This window comes from Spermophilus citellus (genome assembly GCF_964194105.1).
Source record: "Spermophilus citellus genome assembly, chromosome: 2".
Taxonomy (NCBI): Eukaryota; Metazoa; Chordata; class Mammalia; order Rodentia; family Sciuridae; genus Spermophilus; species Spermophilus citellus.
Window position 1 is genome coordinate 195,920,806 of NC_138183.1, and position 23,640 is coordinate 195,944,445.

Below are 23,640 nucleotides of genomic sequence, written 5' to 3' on the forward strand. Positions count from 1 at the left end.
ATACAGCTCAGTGGTTAAGTGCCCCTGGGTTTTAAGTACTAACCAACCAAACAAACAAATAAAACCCCCAAAACATACATTTCTGTGTTTCCAGAGTCTCTAACAGAGAGGTTTGCAAACTTTTTCTATGAAAGGCCAAACAGTAAGATTTCAGACTTAATGGGGCCGCACAGTAAGTTTCAACAGAAAAGCAGCCATACAAAATATGTAAATGAATATGTATGGCTGTGTTCTAGAAAAACTTTATTTATAAAAATAGGTGTTGTGTTGGATTTGAAATTAGGGTCACTGTTTGCTCACTCCTCAGCTAGCCTTGTATTCAAGGACAAAGTAGAAATTTGGTAAACGTTTGTTGAGTTGTAGACAAAAACCTTGATCTCAGAAACCCTGTTCTTAATTTTCTAGCAGTGGGGCGGCTTGTAACTTCCCCATAGACTGGTGATTTTGAGGCTGCTTCTTGGAGCAGGCTGCCTTTTGACCAATTGTGTTCATAAGAGAATAAAAATGTCATCTCTTGTAACACTCTCTTAATTTTGGTGTCCTGTGATCTTTGGAACCTTAGCAATCTATAAAAGCAGTAAAGGGATATGTTTGTGTGAATCTCCTGAGGCCATGAACTATTATATCTCATTCATTATATCCATAATGACTAGCTAACATGGATGGACAGAGATGCTTAATAAATATTTATCTTTGAATAAATAGTGAATTTAAGTTGCTCTCAGGATTTTAATAAGCATAATGGAAATTGTACATTTACATACAATGAACATATCTTTGCTTTTGATTTCAGTTATGCTAGTTCTGTGTGTACTTTAGTTTGCTTGTGCTGAGTAGTTCTTTGACTGGAAGTTGATGGCATCATAGGACATAAACCTGTCCAGTGAGTGAATGACCTTGGACACAGTGTAAAGCCAAAATAAGCAACAGTTAACAGGGCTAAGTGCTTGAATATCTACATGTTTACTTTCACTTTCTTGTTCATTAGCAATATTAGCTTAAACATGTTGTTATGAAGCTTTGATAATTGTATATGGCTGATTAAAATCTGGATCAACATTTTGAGAAGAAAAAGTAGTGTTAATAAACACAGCTGGAAAGGTTGAATTATTTCCCAGTAAATGCACTTTGTTTATAGACAAAACCCTTTAAAACATAAAGGGCTGTGAAAGAAGGTAATCTAAGTGTTGATAAAAGGATTGGTCTCACTATTTCGGAGTCAGGAACAGGCAGTTAAATAAACTGTCACTGACACTGACAGAATTTCAAAATAAATAGAGCTTATAAGTTTATGCATAATCATTTTTTTAAGAGAGTGGGGGGGAGAGAGAGAGAGAGAGAGAGAGAGAGAGAGAATTTTTAATATTTATTTTTTAGTTCTCGGCGGACACAACATCTTTGTTGGTGTGTGGTGCTGAGGATCGAACCTGGGCCGCACGCATGCCAGGCGAGCGCGCTACCGCTTGAGCCACATCCCCAGCCCCTATGCATAATCATTTTAAGGTAGCTCTTTTGTTGTGCTTATAAACCCACAAACATATAACATTTTCCATTTTTATTGAGGATAAGTACCTGCAACATTTTTGTCCCATTACCCCATTCTCTAATTAATGTCCATGCAGGTTTGATCATTGGTATGCTTACAAAATTATAACTGAATAGGTCTCTTACAATGACATTGTGCAAAATAGTGATAATATCATGGTCTTACAACCACATTATTTGTTATGATGCAGTTGATTAAGAGGAAAATTGTCATAACAAAATCAATGTTGAGGTATATGGAATCTTAAGATGACCCCACAGAAGAGCTGTTTATTTGCAATTAAACTGATAAAGTTCAGACTGTACTGATACACACACACACACACACACACATACACACATGTGTGTACATATGTAACCATATGTATACATATATACAATAATATTATTAATAGCTACATATGTATACATATACATGTGTATATATGTATTCAGCCATTTCCCCCCAATAGTTGGCCTTCATTACATGTGCCTTTTAATTTTTTTTTTAATCTTTTGGGATGGTGATTTGGAGACATGTGTCCTCAGATGGCCACACATATAGGGATTGCCCACTGAGTGAATGTTTTTTTGTGCTGGGAATTGAACTCAGGGGCACTCCACCACTGAGCTCCATCCCCAGCCCTATTTGTATTTTATTTCAAGACAGGGTCTCACTGAGTTGCTTAGCACTTCACTTTTGCTGAGGCGGGCTTTGAACTTGTGATTCTCCTGCCTCAGCCTTTTAATCTGCTGGGATTGCAGGCATACACCACCGCACCTGGCTGATTGAATCTTGATTCCTGCTGCCTCTCATGTATTCACAGAATATTTATGTGTATTTATGTGTATTTGATGAAGATTGGAAGGGATTGGCATGAAAGTTAGGAATGGGGTGAGAGTTGACTAATATTACTGTCAGAAATAAAAGGCAAATTCTCTTCTAACAAAAATATTTCAATCTCTTATTTGATCCTATTTGCTATTCTGGGAGGTAGCTCTATTTGCACAAGAGTAAGATGAAGCTCTGAGGGTAACTTCTGTAAGGTGTCATACTTCTATTAAGGCAGCAGAGCCAAGATTTGAATCCAGTTTCTGTTACCCAGGATCTGTATTTCTTCCAATGCAGCAGTGACTCTTAAGCTTTTTTTTCAGGTGTCCTCTGGCTTCTCAGAGGTACCTCAGGAATCACTGTGGGAGGGGTGAGTCATTGCTAAGAACTTGAGGCTCCTCTGATAAGTCTCAATTGTAGATTGTAGTCCCTCCACAATTAGCTTTTTTTTTTTTTTTTTTTTTTTTTAGATGCTGGGGAACAAACCAAGAGCTATACCACTGAGCTGTATCTCCAGTTTCTAATTTTTTTGGTACTGGGGGTTGAACCCTGCGGCACTTAACCCGAGCCACCTAAATTGCTGAGGCTAGCTTTGAAATGGAATCTTCCTGCCTCAGCCTCCCAAATTGTTGGGATTACAGGCATGCAGTATCATGCCTGGCCAACTTTTAATTTTTGAACTTAAAAATTTTTAATTGTGGGGCTGGGGTTGTGGCTCAGTGGTAAAGTGCTTGCCTAGCACATGTGAGGCACTGGGTTCCATCCTTAGCACCATATAATAATAAAGGTATTGTGTTCATCTATAATGAAAATATATTTTTAAAAGTTTTATTATGGAAATTATAAACATTTAAAAAAATAATAAATGTAATATATATAATGAACCCTCATGTGCCCGTTACTCATTATCTACAATTATACACTCACAATTTTATTAATCTTGTTTCATCTTTATTCTTCCATCATCTTAGATTATTTTGAAGCAAATTCCATTTGTAAACATTTCAGATACTATATATCAAAAAGAACTGTTTTTGAAAAGATAACCAAAATATCATTATCATGCCTAAAAAACCAATAAATCCCTTTAATATTCTCAATTAAAATAATATTGTGATTTTATTTTAAATTTCCTGTAATGGGCTGGGGATGTGGCTCAAGCGGTAGCGCGCTCGCCTGGCATGCGTGCGGCCCGGGTTCGATCCTCAGCACCACGTACCAACAAAGATGTTGTGTCCGCCGAGAACTAAAAAATATTAAATATTAAAAAAAATTCTCTCTCTCTCCTCTCTCACTCTCTCTTTTTTTTAAAAAAATAAATTTCCTGTAATGACCATTATTTTTTTAAAAATTGATTGTGTAGGAATTAAATCTAGGGCTTTTTAAATGCTAGGCAATTGTTCTACCACTGAGATATACCCGCCCTGATATTTCTGCAGAATTGATTTGTTTTTATCAGTACTCCAAGAAGGTCTATACATTGCTTGATCTAAATCTTGAGCCTTGTCCATAGCTTCCTACTTCTTTTTTTCTCTTTTCTTGCAATTTTATATAGAGGAAGTAGATCATTTGTCTTAAAGGCTTTTCCAATTTCTGGATTTTGTTGATTGTCTTCTTATGGTGTCATTTAAGACATTCTTATATCTTCTGTATTTCCTGTAAATAGGGAGTTTGATCCTAAGGCTTGGTCGGATTTAGGTTTAATCTTCCCCCCCTTTTCTTTCTTCTCTAACTGAATCCGTCTGATTTCCTTTTTGTGAGGTTAAAATGAATGAGTAGGGTCAGAGGTTGTCAACTTGATGTATTCATTAAAATATTTCCTTAAAATAGTTCCAAATGCAAGAGGGCTTCTTCCTCTATCCAAAGGGCCTGACTGGCTTCACTTGTGTCAGTTTTTGCCTAATGATTGTAGGATTCATTGATGTTTATTAACTCTGTCTGTTATTTCATTAGAGACCTAATTAAATATTGAGACTCATAATTAGGCTTGACTTGAGCTATACTTGAAAATACTTGCTTAAGTGGATAAATAATACTAAACAGAGGAAAGAAACTGTCATTCCATTGTTTAAAAATAAGTTTTAAAAACTAATGGATTGTAGCTGTTCTTTATAGCAACATTTATTACAGGAACCAGGCACTGTGAAGTGGGGACAGTGACTGTAACTAACTTTTCAACTCTTTTTTTTTTTTTTTTTGGTGATACTAAGGATTGAACCCAGGGCTTTATGCATGTTAGGCAAATGCTCTCCCATTGAGCTACATCCCCAGCTATTAAGACTTTTTAAACCTTTTTTATGTATCCATGTTTGTTGTTTATAGTTTATATTCTTTTAGAACCTAACAGTTAAACTCCTGCAACAAAAAGGGGGAGACAGTTGGCTTTTACCCCCAGAACCAGGCATGGGGGAAGGGAGTACTAAGTGTTGGAGTAGGAGTTCTGCTTTAATGAGCAAAGGAAGTGGTTAAGTCCCTGAGGCCTATGCAACTTGAAGAAGAGCCTGAAAGTTGCCTTGGGAGCATCTAAGATTAGATATTCTTAGCTGAGCATGGGAGGACCAGTCTCTTTGCTTTACCTCCAGTTCCAAATGCAAGAGGGCTTCTTCCTGTATCCAGAGGGCCTGACTGGCTTCACTTGTGTCACACCTGGAATGTTCCAGACCCAGGTTCCTAGTAGCTGTGTCTAGGGCATATTCTTCAGAATCCTGAATTGCTAATCGCAGGACAAGGAGTGAAGGACTCCTTGTTTTTCACCTTGTTCTAAGGAAAACCAAGGACAGGAACCTCTTAGCAATAGTTTACGCTGATCCTTGGCCAGTAATACCTTATGTCACTCTGGCCAAGAGAAGAGCTGATGTGGAGCACTTGGTGTTCTCTAGCCTTTGCAGAGGTCACAGGCAGATGGGGAAGGGAAGCAAAGCCTTAATTAGCTAAGGATTCCTGGAGCACAGCCACTTGGCAGTGTCTTACTTTAGCTCCTTGGTGGGATTGGCTCTTTCTCCTAGTGACATTGCAAATACTCCATCCCTTTATAACTGCTAAACCTTTGAAAGATTAGTCTTCTTTCTTGAGCTTCAAGACAGAGTGTGCATTCTGGTGAGGAATGATTTTATAAGCCAGAGAGGTGGAATGATAGTTTATTTATTTATTTTTTTTCCAAGAGCAAAAAGTTTTATTTAGAGGATAGGGATGATAGTTTCTTTCCTCTGTTTAGTATTATTTATCCACTCAAGCACTTTTTTTTGATAAATAGACCATAATTTTTTGAATAACTTTATTTTGTTTATTTTTTATGTGGTGCTGAGGATTGAACCTATTTCCTTATACCTGCTAGGCAAGTACTCTACCACTGAACCACAACCCTAACCCTCAAGCACATTTTATTTAATTTATTCTGAACCAGCAGTTCTGTGAGTTGTAGATAAGGAAATTGAACCCAGAGAGGAGAAGTACAGAACTAAGGTTATAGCATTTGACTCTGGTTTCCCGGACTACTGTTCTTTTATTTTTTAATTTTTTTTATCAGCATATGTAGAAGGAGAAATGAGAAGAATGGTAATAAAACAGTAATTTTAATGCAGCAAGCACTTTATAAGGTACTTAGCTTATTTTTTCATTACACTATTGGTTACATTTAAAAACAAATTTTCATTACTGTTTATTTATGAAAAATAGTTTAATATCACAAAACTAAATCTGTATCCAGGAAACTGATCAAAAAAATATTGCTTTACTTATCTAAGACCATTGCAAGATTTATAGAGCAGAGAGATTCATCACATATGTGGTCACAATCTAATCCCTATTGTGATGATAGGGAAACTGAGCCTCAGAGAGGTCAAGTGGCTTTTTCAGGATACAGAGCTATGAATTGGCGAAACCTGGATTTAGATCTAAATACTTTTGACTTTAAAGCTTGTGTCTTTCCTTCATTGTTTGTGGTGAGCCGTTTCTTCGGACTGTGGTCGCCATTACAAGATGGCGCTGGCTCCGCTGTGGTCTGTGATAAACAACTCCTTGGTCTGTGATAAACAACTCCTTATTTGGGAGAGTTGGCACGTGATTCTTTAACACCCTATGAGAAAGCTCCACGTAGCAGCTTCGCATTGGGGCTTGGGCTGCTTTATTAAGGCTGGGAGGGGCGTCCGGGGGGTAGAAGAAGAAACATCAGGGGCCTGAATAAACGGCTGAAAGAAGATTCCTGTTGTTGCGTCTTCCTTGCGGGCAAGGGGTCGCGACAATTGTTCTATATTCCTTGGTTGTTGTTTATTCTAAAAGAAAAATCTTGATTAAGTCACAAATGCAATGCTAGGTACAAGGGACATAGGAAGTGTAAAATTTAGTAGTTTTTGTCCTTATGGAACTCACTTGGTGATGCTGACTGCTATGATAGAAGGAATGGAGTATAGAGATAGTGGGGTAAAGGATAGTGAGGGTGTAGGGGCCTCCTAATCTTGGTGGTGGGGGACATTGTCGAGGAAGTCTTCCCAGATAAGTTGTACCTCAACTAGTGATAAAAATGCATGGGTCCTGGATCAGACTGCCTTGTCCCATTGGCTGCTACCTGTAATGTTTTGGGAAAGTTACTTAACTTCTCTGAAGCTACTTCATCTGTAATAATCTGTAATATGGAGATAATCATATTATTAACCTCAAAGGGTTGTTTTGAGGATTAAGATGAGATAATCTATGTTGAACATTTATCAGACTCCCTGACATATTAGCTCTTATTAAATGTTAAATGTTAACCTCTAGCCTGCGTTTCTTCTATATCCAACTCAAGTGGGGACAAAGGAAGTTAGGTATTCTTAGGTGTTTTTTTTTTTTTTTTAAACCAGGGCTTGAATCCAGAGGCATTTAACCACTGAGCCACATCTCCAACGCTATTTTGCATTTTATTTAGAGACAGGGTCTCACTGAGTTGTTTAGCACCTCACTGTTGCTGAGGCTGTCTTTGAACTCGTGATCCTCCTGCCTCAGCCTCCCAAGCCACTGGGATTATAGGTATGTGCCACTGCACTTGGCTCTTCTTAGGGTTTTTAACATTCAGTTGTCAGTCCAAGTAATTTCAAAATACTCCCTTCAAGCTTAAGATTCTATCAAAGGAAAATCGGCTAAGTTAATTGTTTCCAGGAGGACAGCTGTCAAGTAATTTGTCTCTGGTGGTAACCCACTCTGGCTTGAGCTTCCTAAAGTCATACCTAGGAAGCTCTTGGGAATATCTGATAATGGCCCCTCTTTTCTCTCTTACCTCTTCATTGGATAGGTTGGAAGCTATATGAAACTAAGAGTACAACCAGGGAACTATCTTCCCCCTTGGTAATTTGTAGGTGGCCCAGAAGAAGGTTGGGGTGGTGGTGGTGGTGGGGTGAGATTTCATTTACCATTTCAGTCTTAAAAAACACTTTTGAGTTCCTGTCCTCACTCTGTTATTAACCAGCAATATGGTTTTGAGTAAGGCATTTCTCCTTTCTGCTTTCCTTCCTTTCTGACTCCCTTCCTTCCTTCCTTCCTCCTTTTCTTCCATCTGTCTATCCATGCATCTTTGGTAGTGCTCATTACTATGATAGAGGAGATGCGAGCATAGAGATAGAGGGATAGAGGACACTGGTATCTAATTCATCCCTCCCTTACTCTAGAAGCTGAGGTAGGAGGATTGCAAGTTCAAGGCCAGCCTCAACAGTTTAGTAAGAACCTGTCTAAAATAAGACATAGAAAGGGCTGGGATATAGCTCAGTGGAGCATATCTGGGCTCAATCCCCAGTACTATGGGGAAAAATGAAAAGGATGAAGAAATTGGGTTAGATTGGTTATATCCAGTTAATACTTCTTAAACTTTTACTATTGGGCTGGGGTTGTGGCTCAGTGACAGAATTCTTGCCTCTCATATGTGAATCACTGGGTTCAGTCCTCAGCACGACATAAAAATAGATAAAATAAAGATATTGTACCCATCTATAACTAAAAAAATAAAATAAACCATTTACTATGATCAAGTCACTGTTCTAGGATGATGGGAATGTATTGACTGAAAATGGAATTAAATTTAGGAGAGATGATTAGATGATACGAACATGGAAGTATATGTTATAGTTAAAACTTTAGTAGTTGAGGGAAGGCAGACATTTGTATGAATCACTGTAGTCTAGTAGTTTTCCTAGAGATGGTGTGACTTAACCAGCTTCTAAAAGTCTGCTTAATGTTTATATAATGCAGAAGCTCAGTAGGCATTTGGATTATGAAAATGACTTGAATGTAGTTGGGAGTGAGCAGAGAATAGAATTCTCTGGAGAAGGTTGTACCCTATTATACTGTTGTTATGTGTATTGTATGTGGGATACTACGGCAGGGGTTATTTCCTGGGAAGCTGAAGGTAGCATTGTCAGAGGGAGAATTTGCAACTAAGGATGGAGGAAGGAACTGAGCAGAAGCTCATTGGTGTTGTGAGTAGAGGCAAAGGATTACAAATGAGGTCAGAAATTAAAAGGATTGGGAACTGGTAGATGTTGGAAAATGAACTGGGACAGGGCAACAGTTTTTTTTTTTTTTTTTTTTTCCAGGCTGTGAATGACAGAGGGTCTTGAAACCTGAATAAGCTTATATATAATTTACTAAGTCTTTACCATGTAGCAGGCACTATTCTTAGCATTTTTAATGTTAAGTTTGTTTAATCTTTATTATTAGCTTATTTAATCAATAAACCAACCCTAAGAGGGTAGTATTATCTTACTGTTTCCCAGAAGAGAAAACTGAGGCTCAGAGAACTTAAATAAATTGCCCAAACTCACATGGTTAATAAGTGGTGAAGGGCTTGCTTTGCAGCACATAAACTAAAAATTGAAGTCATGCAGAGGAGATTAGCTTGGCCCCTGTGCAAGGATGATACTCAAATTTATGAACCATGCCATTAAAAAAAAAAGTGGTGGAGTTGGAATTCAAGCCTAAGTGATAAATTTTCAGTCTTTGCTCTTAATTACCATGTTATACCATTTTAGACCGAGAGAAGTCATTATATTCTGCTCAGTGAAGATACTTGTTGTGATAGTATGGGGCAGGGCATTTTCCCAAGGGGCAAATTGAAGTCAAGAATATGAGTCTAGACTGTTAAAGAAATATGCTTTTGAAAGTGTATAAAGGTCTTGGAGTTATTTCACATTTTTTTTCTGAGATGTATCTGGCAATTGCCAGTCTTCCCTGGAGTCACAGCCCATTTTATAAATTATTTTCCAAAGAATTTTAATCTTAAGGAGGCTCTCCTCTTTTTATTGAAAAGGCTGTTCAGGCAGTGGGGCCTCAGGAATCAGGTTAGGAATAGCTCCTTTGGGGTCAGAGTCCAAGCAGCATCTGCTGGTAAGGGAAAGAAGGAAAGAGGTATTTGCTAGAGGGGAAGTTGAACCCAGTGAAACTTCCTGCTGCTTTTAGAGTTTGCTCTCCTGACAGAGCGGGGGAGTATTTCTTGTTAGATTTTAGTTAGTCTGGTTGCTCATCTTGAGATCTGGGCAAGTTGCAAGGGTTGTGAAAAATAGTTTTTGTCCATGAGCAACCCACAGATGACCAAGAAGACAAACAAATGCCCACAATACAGCGTCACAAACGCTACAATAGAGGTACATAGAAAATGTACTGGGAGAGAAAGGAGGATCAAAATATCTAAGAGAGTCAGGGAAGATATCAAAGCTGTTTAAAGCTTGATCTTCAAGGATGACCAATACTATGCCAGGCAGAGACTCTAGAAGGTGATTTGGTAGTGTAAGTATAAACAAGCATGGCACATTTAGGGAGTGGTGAATTGTTCTTTGAGCTGGAGTTTTGGGATACTTGGAAGAAGTGGCAGAAAGATGAAGCTGAATGTATGGGAGGGCCAGATCCTGAATGACCTTGTATTTCATAGCAAAGAACTGAGATCCTATTAGAGTTGAGCTTTGCTATAGATATTTAAGATGGAGATAATAGTTAAGAGTAGTGTAGTAAAATGAGCTCCCTTATACCTCTGCTTAGGATGAATAGATTAAAACTAGAGTCGGGGAAGTCAGCCAGAAGGCTGTTAGGATAGCAGATGAGGAGGCTAGAACAAGGGTCATGGCGGTTGACTTGAGTGGCTGAAGGGTGAAGGAGGAAGTGTTGGGTGACTGGATATTACTTTGATGCTATTAATACATGGAATACAAGGAGAGCTAATTTGGGAAAGTTAATGTTTTTTTTTTTTTTTTTTTTTTTAATTATTGTGGTAAACCCAGTGGTACTCTACCTCTGAACCATATCCCCTGCCCTTTTTATTTTTTATTTTGAAACGGGGTCTCACTAAGTTGCCCTCCCTTAGTCTCCTTAGTCACTGGAACTACAGGCATGTGCCAATGTGCCTAACAGTTTTTGAAATACTTATGGGTGACATCCAGAGAAATATCTGTTAGTTGTAGGGAGATATGAGTTTGGGGTCTTCCGAGAGGCGGAGGAGTATACATACAGGAATCATGACATCTAAATGATAGTGGAAATCATAGAAGTAGATCACCTGAGTAAAATCTATAAAATGGGGAAAGGAATGGGTTTGAGAATAGAGCCCAAGGAACTGTCAATTACGGGTAGCGTTATGTAAAGTTAGGGAGCCTAATGAGGAACAATCAGAGAAGTAGTTCTGAGAAAGTATTATCTGGGAAGCCAAGAATGAGAGAGCTTCTATAAGAGGGCAGTAGTGGCTATTGCTGAGAGAACAAGTAGGGTGAGCCCTGAAATGAGGCTACTGAGTCATTGGTGACCTTGGTGATAACAGTTTCAGTGGAAGGGTGGGGACGGAAGCTAGACTACTGTGGCTTAGGGAGTGAGCATGAGGTGAGAGTGTAGAGGCAACAAAAGACTTCTTGTTTGAGAAATATAGTGGTAAGGGAAAGAAGGAAAGAGGTTTGTATTTTGAAGAAGAGACAGGAGGGGCAGGTTCACATATTTTATTTTTCAAGTTGGCAAAGTGGAGATTTGAATAGATAAACATTGAATGGAGGAAAGATTGAAAAATGTAGCCAGGGTGTAAAAAAAAAAAAAAAAAAAAAGAAAAGAAAAATGTAGCCAGGGTGAGATGCAAGGAGGGAGGGGAGAAATCCTGGGGATTGAAATTGGGTAAATTATATTGTTGTATAATTGTTGTATAACGAATATGTAACAAATCCCATCATTATATACAACTACACTGCATCAAAAAGTGTGGAAGGAGAAAGAAAAAAAAAAAGAGGTAACCAGTGAAGGTGCCATAACTCTTGGAATATTCCATATTATTGTGGGAGCCCTGATCTATGCCTCTGCTGAAGTCTGTAATCACTAGGTATGGTGTAAACAAGGGAGAACTGTCTTCAATAATAAGAAATGATAGCATTATTGGGTAACCTCTGCATGTCAGGCATTTTTCTAGGTACATCTGAACACATTAGATACATTGCTGATGTTTACCACAGCTCCCAAAAGTAAGCATTGCCACCGTTTTCCAGATGCAGAAACAGATGAATGAAGACACACAGCTAATTAGTGGTGGAGCCAAAGTTTCAGTCAGATCTGCAGAATTCCAAGGTGTGCTCGTTCTGCTTCATAGTGCTGTTTTTCCTAGTACGAGTTTGATGTTGAGATTGCCTATGCAAGTGACAAGGATAAAGTTCTGGAAATGTTGCTAGTCTGGAGGGGGAGTATTACTTCATCTCAGAGATGAAGGAGGAAGGTCTTAATCTCTCCTTTCTGTCTTGTCTGCTTAGTCAGTGAGTGTCTGCAAGTCTTTTCCACTTTATTTTTCTTTTTTTGAAAAAACCAGTGGTTGAACTCAGGGGTGCTAGAAACAAGGTCTCACTTAGTTGCTGAGGGAGGTAAGTTGTGATCCTCCTGTCTCAGCTTCCTGAGTCATTGGTATTACAGGTGTGCATCACTGCACCCGGCTCCTTTTTGTTTTGTTTTGTTGTGATACTGGGGATATTGAAGCCAGGGGTGCTCTGCCACTGAGCTAGATCCCCAGTGCTTTTTATTTTGAGACAAAGTTCTCACTCAGTTGCTGAGGCTTACCCGAAACTTGTAATCCTTTTGCCTCAGCCTGCTAAATATCTTGGATTACAGGCATGCACATGATTCCTGGGTTTTTCTCCATCTTTCTGTAACTCCTTTTTTTAGTACCAAGGCACTTAACCACCACTCATCTCCAACCTTTTTTTTTTTATTATTTTAATTTTGAGACAGGGTCTCCTTAAGTTGCCTAAGGCCTTGTTAAATTGCTGAAACTGGCTTTACACTTGTGATCCTCCTTCTTCAGTTGCCCCAGTTGCTAGGATTAGGGGTATACACCCCCCTAGGCACATATTTACTTGATATAAGGTAAGGAACTGTGTTTTACTTATCTCTCTATTCCCAGCACCTGGCACATGAACTGACTGAATAAATGTCCTAAATAAATTTATTCTGGACTCTTTGTCTTTATTAAATGAGAGAATTGGATATTCTTATTTCTAAAAATATTTCCAGTTCTAAAATGTATCTTCTATGAGCTTATTATGTTGAGTTTTTTTTTCTTTTTCTTTTTGTACTGCAGATTGAGTCCAGGGGTGTTTTACCACTGAGCTACATTCCCAGCCCTCCTCCTCGTCCTCTTTTTTAAAATACATTTTTAGTTGTTTAAATAAATAAATAAAAAGAAATAAATACCTTTATGTGTTTCTTTTTATCTGGTGCTGAGGATTGAACCCAGTGTATCCCACATTCCAGGCAAGCGCTCTACCACTGAGTCACAACCCCAACCCCTTTTTTTTTTTTTTTTTTTGCTTCTTAATTTTATATTTTTAAGACAGGATCTCATTAAGTTGCTTAGGACTTGCTAAATTACTGAGGCTGACCTTGAACTTGTGATCCTCCTACCTCAGCCTTCTGAGTTGCTGAAATTATAGGTGTGTACCACCATGCCTGGACTTTTTGTTTTAATTAAAAAATTATAAGAACTATTAATAATTTAGAACATACTATTTTACTACCTTATGAGGATGTTTATTTACTTATTAAGATATAAAAATTAAAAAAAACCTTTTGTCTGGTTACTTGAAAATATTGTAGTCCCTTGGCTCTAAGCTATATGAGGACAGTGCCTGTTCTTGTTCCAAAGCCCTATTGCTTAACACAGTTCTAGGCCTGTAATAGGGGCCCAGTAGGAATTTGTTGGACAAACTGGTTGTGGTGGTATACACCTATAATCTCAGCAGCTCGGGAGGCTGAGGCAGGAGAATCAAAAGTTCAAGGCCAATCTTAGCAATTTAGCAAGGCTGTAAGCAACTTAGTAAGACCTTGTCCTAAAATAAAAAAATATTTTTTATATTTTATATATTTAATTATATTTAATAAAAAATTTCTGGGGATGTAGCTCAGTGGTAAAGTGACTCTGGGTTCAATCTCCAGTAAATTCCCCGCACCCCAGAAAAGCATTTTTGGACAAATGAATGGATGTTTTGCCATCCATAAAGTAACAATTCTATAAGATAGGGACAATAAGCCCCATTAAAAAATTATTTTCTAGTTATAGGTGGACACAGTATCTTTATTTTATTTTTATGTGGTGCTGAGGATCAACCCAGTGCCTCACGCGTGCTTAGGCAAGCGCTCTACCTATGAAGCTGCAACCCCAGCCCCATCTTATGGATAAGAAAATTGAGGCTCAAAGGTCATAGAACTAGTAAATGACTAAGAGAAAGAGGATTCAAACCCAATTCTAAAATTCTTGCTTTTACTGCTAACATCATAGTACCTTCACTTAACTGATGTTTTAATTGTAAATTTGAAAGGAAGGGTATGAGGAGAGTGCAAGAACAGATAATCAAAAGTAATTGTAATAACAGTTGCTATTCATTGGGAACTTTGAGTATTTCATAGCATTTAAAGGCCACTTTCACACTTTTAATTGTTTTCTATTTATTGACAAATCTAGCTCAGACTTCTATCCTGAATTTTGGATTTGTATATCTAACTTCTTAATTATCTAATTTCTTTTTTTTCTTTTTTTATTGGTTGTTCAAAACATTACAAAGCTCTTGACATATCATATTTCATACATTAGATTCAAGTGGGTTATGAACTCCCATTTTTACCCCAAATACAGATTGGAATCACATCGGTTACACATCCACATTTTTACATAATGCCATATTAGTAACTGTTGTATTCTGCTACCTTTCCTATCCTCTACTATCCTCCCTCCCCTCCCCTCCCATCTTCTCTCTCTACCCCATCTACTGTAATTCATTTCTCTTCTTGTTTATTTTCTCATTCCCCTCACAACCTCTTATATGTAATTTTGTATAACAACGAGGGTCTCCCTCCATTTCCATGCAATTTCCCTTTTCTCTCCCTTTCCCTCCCACCTCATGTTTCTGTTTAATGTTAATCTTTTCTTCTTGCTCTTCCTCCCTGCTCTGTTCTTAGTTGCTCTCATTATATCAAAGAAGACATTTGGTATTTGTTTTTTAGGGATTGGCTAGCTTCACTAAGCATAATCTGCTCTAGTGCCATCCATTTCCCTGCAGATTCCACGATTTTGTCATTTTTTAGTGCTGCGTAATACTCCATGGTGTATAAATGCCTCATTTTTTTTTTATCCATTCATCTATTGAAGGGCATCTGGGTTGGTTCCACAGTCTAGCTATTGTGAATTGTGCTGCTATGAACATCGATGTGGCAGTATCCCTGTAGTGTGCTCTTTTAAGGTCTTCAGGGAATAGTCTGAGAAGGGCAATAGCTGGGTCAAATGGTGGTTCCATTCCCAGCTTTCTCAGGAATCTCCATACTGCTTTCCAAATTGGCCGCACCAGTTTGCAGTCCCACCAGCAATGCACAAGAGTACCCTTTTCCCCACATCCTCGCCAGCACTTGTTGTTGTTTTACTTCATAGTGGCTGCCAATCTTACTGGAGTGAGATGGTATCTTAGGGTGTTTTTTTTTTTTTTTAATTTAAAGAGAGAGTGAGAGAGGAGAGAGAGGAGAGAGAGAGAGAATTTTTAATATTTATTTTTTAGTTCTCGGCGGACACAACATCTTTGTTGGTATATGGTGCTGAGGATCGAACCCGGGCCGTACGCATGCCAGGTGAGCGCGCTACCGCTTGAGCCACATCCCCAGCCCCTTAGGGTGGTTTTGATTTGCATTTCTCTGACTGCTAGAGATGGTGAGCATTTTTTCATGTACTTGTTGATTGATTGTATGTCCTCCTCTGAGAAGTGTCTGTTCAGGTCCTTGGCCCATTTGTTGATTGGGTTATTTGTTGTCTTATTGTCTAATTTTTTGAGTTCTTTGTATACTCTGGATATTAGGGCTCTATCTGAAGTGTGAGGAGTAAAAATTTGTTCCCATGATGTAGGCTCCCTATTTACCTCTCTTATTGTTTCTCTTGCTGAGAAAAAACTTTTCAGTTTAAGTAAGTCCCATTTGTTGATTCTTGTTATTAACTCTTGGGCTATGGGTGTCCTATTAAGGAATTTGGAGCCCGACCCCACAATATGTAGATCTGAGCCAACTTTTTCTTCTATCAGATGCAGAGTCTCTGATTTGATATCTAGCTCCTTGATCCATTTTGAGTTAACTTTTGTGAATGGCGAGAGGAGGGGATTCAGTTTCATTTTGTTGCATATGGATTTCCAGTTTTCCCAACACCATTTGTTGAAGATGCTATCCTTCCTCCATTGCATGCTTTTAGCTCCTTTATCAAATATAAGATAGTTGTAGCTTTGTGGATTAGTCTCTGTGTCCTCTATTCTGTACCATTGGTTCACCCGCCTGTTTCGGTACCAATACCATGCTGTTTTTGTTACTATTGCTCTGTAATATAGTTTGAAATCTGGTATCGCTATACCGCCTGATTCACACTTCCTGCTTAGAATTGCTTTTGCTATTCTGGGTCTTTTATTTTTCCATGTGAATATCTAATTTCTTAACTGACATTTTCTTTCTCAGAGAAAAAGCCAAAGTCCTTAGTGTTCTACAACTACAAGGCATGTATGAATTGGCTTCGCTTATGTTCGTTTTCTTTCTACCTGCTCACTCTGCCCTGTTGGTTTTCTCACTGTTCTTTGAACAAGACAGATATATTTTTGTCTCAAGGACTTTGCATTTGTACTTCCTTCCTTCTTTCCCTAACTTTTTGCATGGTTCATTGTCTTATTTCTCTCAGCTGTTTTGATCAAATGTTACCTTCTCAGTGAGACCTTCTCCAATCCTATTAAAAAATATCCACTTCTTCCCTATAGGACACCACAACCTCTTTCTTTCTTTCTTTTTTTAATATATATTTTTTAGTTTTAGGTGGACATGGTATCTTTATTTTATCTTTATGTGGGATTGAGGATCAAACCCAGTGCCTCGCGCATGCCAGGCGAGTGTGCTACCACTTGAGCCACATCCCCAGCCCCAACAACCTCTTTCTTTTTATCCTGTACAGCATCTATCACCATCTGACATATTTATTTTTCAGGCCTTTTATCTCTGCCTGCCACCCACCTTAGTTTCTTAAAAGCAAGGATTTTTATCTAAATCCTCAGTGCCTAGAATAGTGACTGGCATATAGCATACAATTATTAAGTATTTGTTGAGTGAATGAACAAATGAATGATGAAAACCTATGGGCCAGGTATAATTTGTGGATTCTTTGAGGTGTGGAGGAGGGATTGAACTCAGAGGTGCTTAACCACTGAGCCACACCCCTAGCCTTTTTTGGTATTTTATTTAGAGACAGGGTCTCACTGAGTTGCCTAGGGCCTCACTAAGTTGCTGAGGCTGGCTTTGAAGTAGCGATCCTCCTGCCTCAGCAGGTGTGTGCCACTGCCCAGCTTATTTGTAGATTCTTTATTTATATTTGTTTACTTTTCTTCATGATCACCCTGCAGGATACCACTATTAATTCCCATTTTAAAAATAGGGAAAGTCATTTGCCCAAGATTTCATGACTAGAAAATTGTAAAGCCTAGGTCTGTACTATTTAATACATTGTCAAGTTTGAATAAAATGTTATTGAGGGCTGGCATCTAAATATTATTGCTTTGCTGCTGAATGTAGTGTCTAAGACACAGGCCTGAAAACCTGAAGAGAGCCAAAAATCTGAATGTTCTGAATTGGAATTTGCTCATTCACTTGGGAATATACTGATATCTGTGATGCTACTACATCTAGAAACTTTAGACACACCTGGAAAAGGTCTTTGTGTAAAAGCTTCTGTGTAACATTTGATACACATTTGGCTTATATTCTTAGAAAGTGAAGTTTGATGATGATAGGAAAAATTTTCTCCTTTCCCTGAGACTTTCATTCCTTAGTTTGGGATAGTATTAGAGTTACTTTTGGACCAGTCTCTTCATGTTGTTTTCCTTTCTTGGGCTAGTGTCAGTCAAGGCCAAAGTACAAACCAATTGCCAGGGTATGCTAGGGTTTGGCATGGTGATTGGGGAGGCCAAAACTAGAACTATTCACAAAGTAAGATGAAACAGCAATATCTCCAGGTAAAATGGGACTGGTTCCAGTGCTGTTCTTTTTTTTTTTTTTTAATATTTATTTTTTAGTTCTCGGCGGACACAACATCTTTGTTTGTATGTGGTGCTGAGGATCGAACCTGGCTGCACGCATGCCAGGTGAGCGCGCTACCACTTGAGCCACATCCCCAGCCCCTCCAGTGCTGTTCTAACAGAGGTATGTCACCTGCCAGAAGAGGTGGTGAAGGAGAATAAGATCAGTACTCAACCCTCCAATAACTGGGTTATGGGTATACTGTATCTCTTTCATAAGTTCCAGGTACCACTAACTTTGAGGTGAGAAGCCTAGTGAAGCTCTATGGTAATAAAATGTCTAGACAGAGCAGAAGCAGATATATATTCAGGGTACGGCTGTTCTCAGTAACATGACAGAAGTAGAAGAGTAAGAGAAGGGAAAAAGTCATTCTATGGTATTATATGGTAGTGACATGTCCAGAGAATAGTGGGTAGTTAAGTGTGGATCAGAGTAGTCCACAGGGTGAAATGAGGTTGGAATCAAAGCTGGTCCCAGGAAATAATGAAAGAGGATTAAAAATTTTCCCAAGATAAGTTTGCAAGAAATATAAAGAGTAATAATAGGGTAAGAGGGGAAAAATAGCATGTTTGATCAGCCATGAGTAGAAGGGGAAGTGTAATAAAGAATTTTAGGGCAATGTGTTTGGGAGATAAGGCTAGAGAAACAAGCAGTTGCCAGATGATAGTGGGCACTGTATGTCTTGTTAAAGATTTGAAATTTATTCTTTGGGCAATGTAGAAACATCAAAAAGTGTTAAATAAGGGATAGATTTAGTCAAATTTGCTTCTGGTCATGAATGACCTGTTTTCTCAGGGGAGCTTAGGTCAAGAAAGTTTAGAAGAGAGTAATGGCATCTGGGTGCAGTGATGCATGCCTGTTATCCCATTGCTCCAGAGACAGACAGGAGGATTGCAAATTCAAAGCCAGTCTCAGCAATTTAGCAAGGCCCTAAGCAACTTAGTGAGACCATATCTCAAATTAAAAATTGAAAAGGGCTGGGGATGTGGCTCAGTGATTAAGTGCCCTTGGGTTCAATGCCTGCTACCAAAAATGTATGGCAGTTTAGGGATTCCAGGCAGATGTTTGCTGAAAGCCAGAAGTTTGAGCAGAGGTGCCTGGGGACTGGATGAATCCAGACCTCAGTGAAAGTAACAGGGGCTTTCCTGGGTTCTGATTAAAAGCTAAGAACCTCTAGCCTGGTGCAGTGGCATGCCTGAAATTCCTACTTGGGAAGCTGAGGCAGGAGGATTACTTGATCCCAGAAGTTTGAAATTAGCCTGTGCAACATAGAGAGAGATCCTGTCTCAAAAGGATCCCTCCCAAAATGAACTAAGAATCTCAGTGGCTGGGCATGGTGGCGAATGCCTGTAATCCCAGCGGCTTAGGAGGATGAGACAGGAGGATTGCAAGTTCAAAGCCAGCCTCAGCAATTTAGGGAGGCCCTAAGCAACTCATTGAGACCCTGTCTGTAAATAAAATACAACAAAGAGCTGGGGATATGGCTCTGTGGTTGACTGCCCCTGGGTTTTATCCCCAGAATAACAACAAAAAGTGAATGTACAGCATCGTGAATATACTGTATGCTATTGTTCACTTTAAGATGGTTGGTTTTATGTTATTTGAATTTCACCTCAATAAAAAAGATAAAAAAATAAAAGCAAAACTAAGAACTTCATCCTGCCTGAGCATTGTAGGAGTGAACCTGGGGTTCCTTTACTGCCTTGCTCTGCAAAGGCCTGGTTAAACAAAGGTGTCATTGGGGAGTTAAGGTTAGGAATAGATGTAGCAACAGGGATGCGAATCCAAAGTATGTCTGATTCTTGTCAATCTTTCTAAATTGTTTGATAGATTCATCTTCCTAACAAGTCCATCTTCCCATAACCACTCCTGTTCAGAAGTTTTTGTTGCTTTTCCATTCCTTATAGATGATATAATCCAAGCTTCTCAGCCTGGTGTTCTAGGTATTCCATGATCTGAGTTCTGCATATTGTCTTTTCAGCAAATAGTTCTCTTTTCCTATGCTTTTGTTTATGCTTTCTTTCCCTTTTACTTGGAATGTCTTCCAACCTTTTTCTATCTGGTAAACCCCTGCTCCAGTGTCCCCACTGTCTTTGCCAATATTGACCCTCCCTCTCTTCCTTCTTTCCTTTCTCTCCCCTTTCTTTATTGGTACTGGGGTTTAAACCCAGGATTGCTCTACTATTGTGCTACATTCCAGCCCTTTCCATATTTTTATTTTGAGACATGGTATTGTTAAGTTTCCCAGGATGGCCTAGAATTTGGCCTCAGCTTCCTGAGTCGCTGGGATTACAGGTATGTGCCATTATATCCAGCTCAATCTTTCTTTAATGATAGAACACCTGAGTTTTAGCAGGTACATAACTGTCTAGCCTCCTTTGCAACTAAATGTGGCCATATGTCTCAGCTCTGACTAGTGGAATCTAAGTGGAAATATGTGTACCACTTGTAAGTTAGTACTTAAAAAGAGTTAAGTAGTGCTTCTCTTATCCTTTTCTTTTTTCTGCTCGCTGGGAGGTGATAAGAGCTACTACTTTTTTTTGGTCTCAGAGATGGAAGGCTCATGTTCATCAAGGACAACAAAGTACTACTCTCAATCCCAGACTACTCACCATTGAACTATTACATCAGAGAGAAATAAATTTCTGTTTGAGTTAATCTACTGTATTTAGGGGGTCTCTTAGTTATAGCTGTTTTACCTGCACCCTAACTAATACACTGAAGCAGTAGGTTGCTGTAGTATCAAGTTGCATCTTGCTGCTTGTTGTTCCTGGGTATTGTTTAGTTAAACTATATTTATTGATTTTCTAGCCATTTCTTGCCTTACCTTGCTTCTTAGCCTTAATTCCTGATAACCAGATGATTCTCTTAATTCTCTCATTCAATTAATTTATTCTGGGAATTGAACCTAGCGGTGCTCTACCACTGAGTTATATCCCCAGACTTTTTTATTTTTTATTTCGAGACAGGGTCTTGCTGAGTTTCCAAGGCTGGCCTTGTACTTGTGGTCCTCCTGCCTCAGCCTCCTGAGTCTCTGGAATTATAGGCATGCTCCATTATGCCTGGATCTCTCATATATTAAACATGTTTTTTTTTTTTAATTGAGGTGAAATTCACATAACATAAAATTAATTATTTGAAATTTAACAATTTGAAACTGGGCACAGTGGCACACATGTGTAATCCCAATGACTTGGGAAGCTGAGGCAAGATTGCAAGTTTGAGGCCAGTCTTGGCGACTTAGCAAGACCCTGTCTCAAAATAAAAAATAAAAAAGTCTGGGGATAGCTCAGTGGTAGAGTACTCCTGGGTTCAATCCCCAGTTCTACAAAAAACCAAAAGAAAAACAAATGGAATAATTCAGTAGCACTTATTGTTATCTCAGTAAAGCCTGTTCAGCGGCCCTTTTAAATCTGCCAACTTTTGTTGCTGCCTGCCCAGCCTGATCTGACACTTATTAAAATACACCATGTTATATAACTACCACATCTATCTAGTTACAGAATATTCCCATCACTCCAAAGGAATACCTCTTTTTTTTTTTTAATCTTTAGTTGTTGATGGACCTTCATTTTATTCATTTACTTATATGTGGTGCTGAGGATCGAACTCAGTACCTCTACATGCTGGACAAGCGCTTTACCACTGACCATAACCCCAGCTCAGGAATACCCCTTATCTTTTTAGTGTTTCTTCCCATTCTCCACTCCACCTGGCAACTACTAATAGGGTTTACCTATTCTGTATATATCGTATTGATAAAATAAAACTGTATGTGACCTTTTGTTTCTGGCTTTTTAAATTCAGCATAATATTTTGGAATTAATTTACATTGTAATGTGTGTCAGTACTTCGTTTCTTGAAGATTTTTTGATAATAAAATATATAGAACATAAAATTTTACATTTTAATACTTTATAACTATACAATTCAGTGGCAATAATTACATTCATGGTGTTGTGTAACTATCACAACTATTTCCCAAAATTTTTCATCGTCCCAAACAGAAACTCTGTACCTGTTAAGCAACAATTTGCCATTTCCTCCTCCTCTTAGCCCTTGTTAACCTCTAATCTAACTGCCCCTCCCCGCCACCTGCCGCACTACTGGGGATTGAACCTGGGGATGCTCTTACTATTGAGCTATATTCCCATCTCTTTATTTTTTATTTTGATATAGGATCTTGTTCAGTTGCCCAGATAGACCTTGAACTTGTGATCCTCTTGTCTGAGGCTCCCAAGTTGCTGGGATTATAGATGTATATCACCATGTTCAGTTCTAATCTACTTTCTGTCTCTGTGAATTTGCCTAGTCAAGATATTTATATAAGTGGAATCATAGTATTTGCCTTTTTATGTATTATTTATTTCTCTTGGCATAATGTTTTCAAAGTTCAACCATACTGTAGCATGTATCAGAAAACTACTCCTGTTTACTGCTGAATTTTATGTGTGTGCATGTGTGTACCTCACAGTTTGTTCATACATTCATCTATTGATGAACCACTTGGGCTATTTCCACCTTTTGACTTTGTGAATAGTGCTGCTCTGGACATGCTTGTACATCTGCTTATTTGATTATCTGCAAGTTCAGTTCTTTTGGATACATGCCTAGAAGTGGAATCATGAGGTCATATGGTAACTATGTTTAAGTTGATTCTATGTTTAAGTTTTTGAGGATCTAACAAACTCTTTTCCATAGTGGCTATATCATTTACATTCTCATCAACAACATATAAGGGTTCTAATTTCTCCACATTCTTTGCCAACATTTGTTATTTTTCTTTTCTTTGTTTCCAATTACATCTATCCTAGTAGGCTTGATGTGGTATCTCATTATTTAATACGTATTTCCCTAAGGACTATTGATATCGATATCTTCCCAAGTGCTTGTTGGTCATTTGTCTTTTTGGAGAAATGTCTAGTCAAGTCCTTTGTCCATTTAAAATCAGATCATTTGTTGAGTGGTTAAAATCCTTTATATAATCTGGATACTATACCTTTATCATCTATATAATTTGCAAATATTCTCACCTATAGTTCTACTGTTCACTTTCTTGTTAATGTTCTTTGATGCATAGTAGTTTTATTTACTTTTATTTTTGTGGTTTTGGGGATTGAACTCATGGCCTTGCACATGCTTGGCAAGTGCTTTACCACTGAGCTGCACTCTCAGCCCATAAATTTTTTGGGGGGAGGAATTGAACCCAGGGACTTTGCCACTGAGCTACATCCTCAGCTGTATCCCCAACTAAATTACTTAGGGCCTCGCTGAGTTGCTGAAGCTGGGTTCAAACTTGTAATCCTCCTGTCTTAGCTGCCCAAAGCTGTTGAGAATACAGGCGTGCCCCATGCCTGGCTCCAGCTTATAATTTTTATGGAGTCCAATTTGTCTGTTTTTTTCTTTTTTTTTTTTTTTTAAGAGAGAGTGAGAGAGGAGAGAGAGTGAGAGAGAGAGAGAGAATTTTTAATATTTATGTTTTAGTTCTCGGCAGACACAACATCTTCGTTGGTATGTGGTGCTGAGGATTGAACCCGGGCCGCGCGCATGCCAGGCGAGCACGCTACCGCTTGAGCCACATCCCCAGCCCTGTTTTTTTCTTCTCATGCTTTTAGAGTCATATCTAAGAATCTGTTGTCAAAGCCAAAGTCATTAAAATTTGTGCCTGCCTTTTCCTCTAAAAGTTTTATGGTTTTAGTCTTTATATTTATGTCATTGATCCATTAGAA

The 23,640-nt window shown here is 38.5% G+C and overlaps 1 protein-coding gene across 9 annotated transcripts in view; it reads left to right on the forward strand.

Annotated features, from left to right (window-relative positions):
- Positions 1 to 23,640, forward strand: part of STIM1 (stromal interaction molecule 1) — a 225,818-nt gene that overhangs the window by 35,833 nt on the left and 166,345 nt on the right. The window lies entirely within an intron of this gene.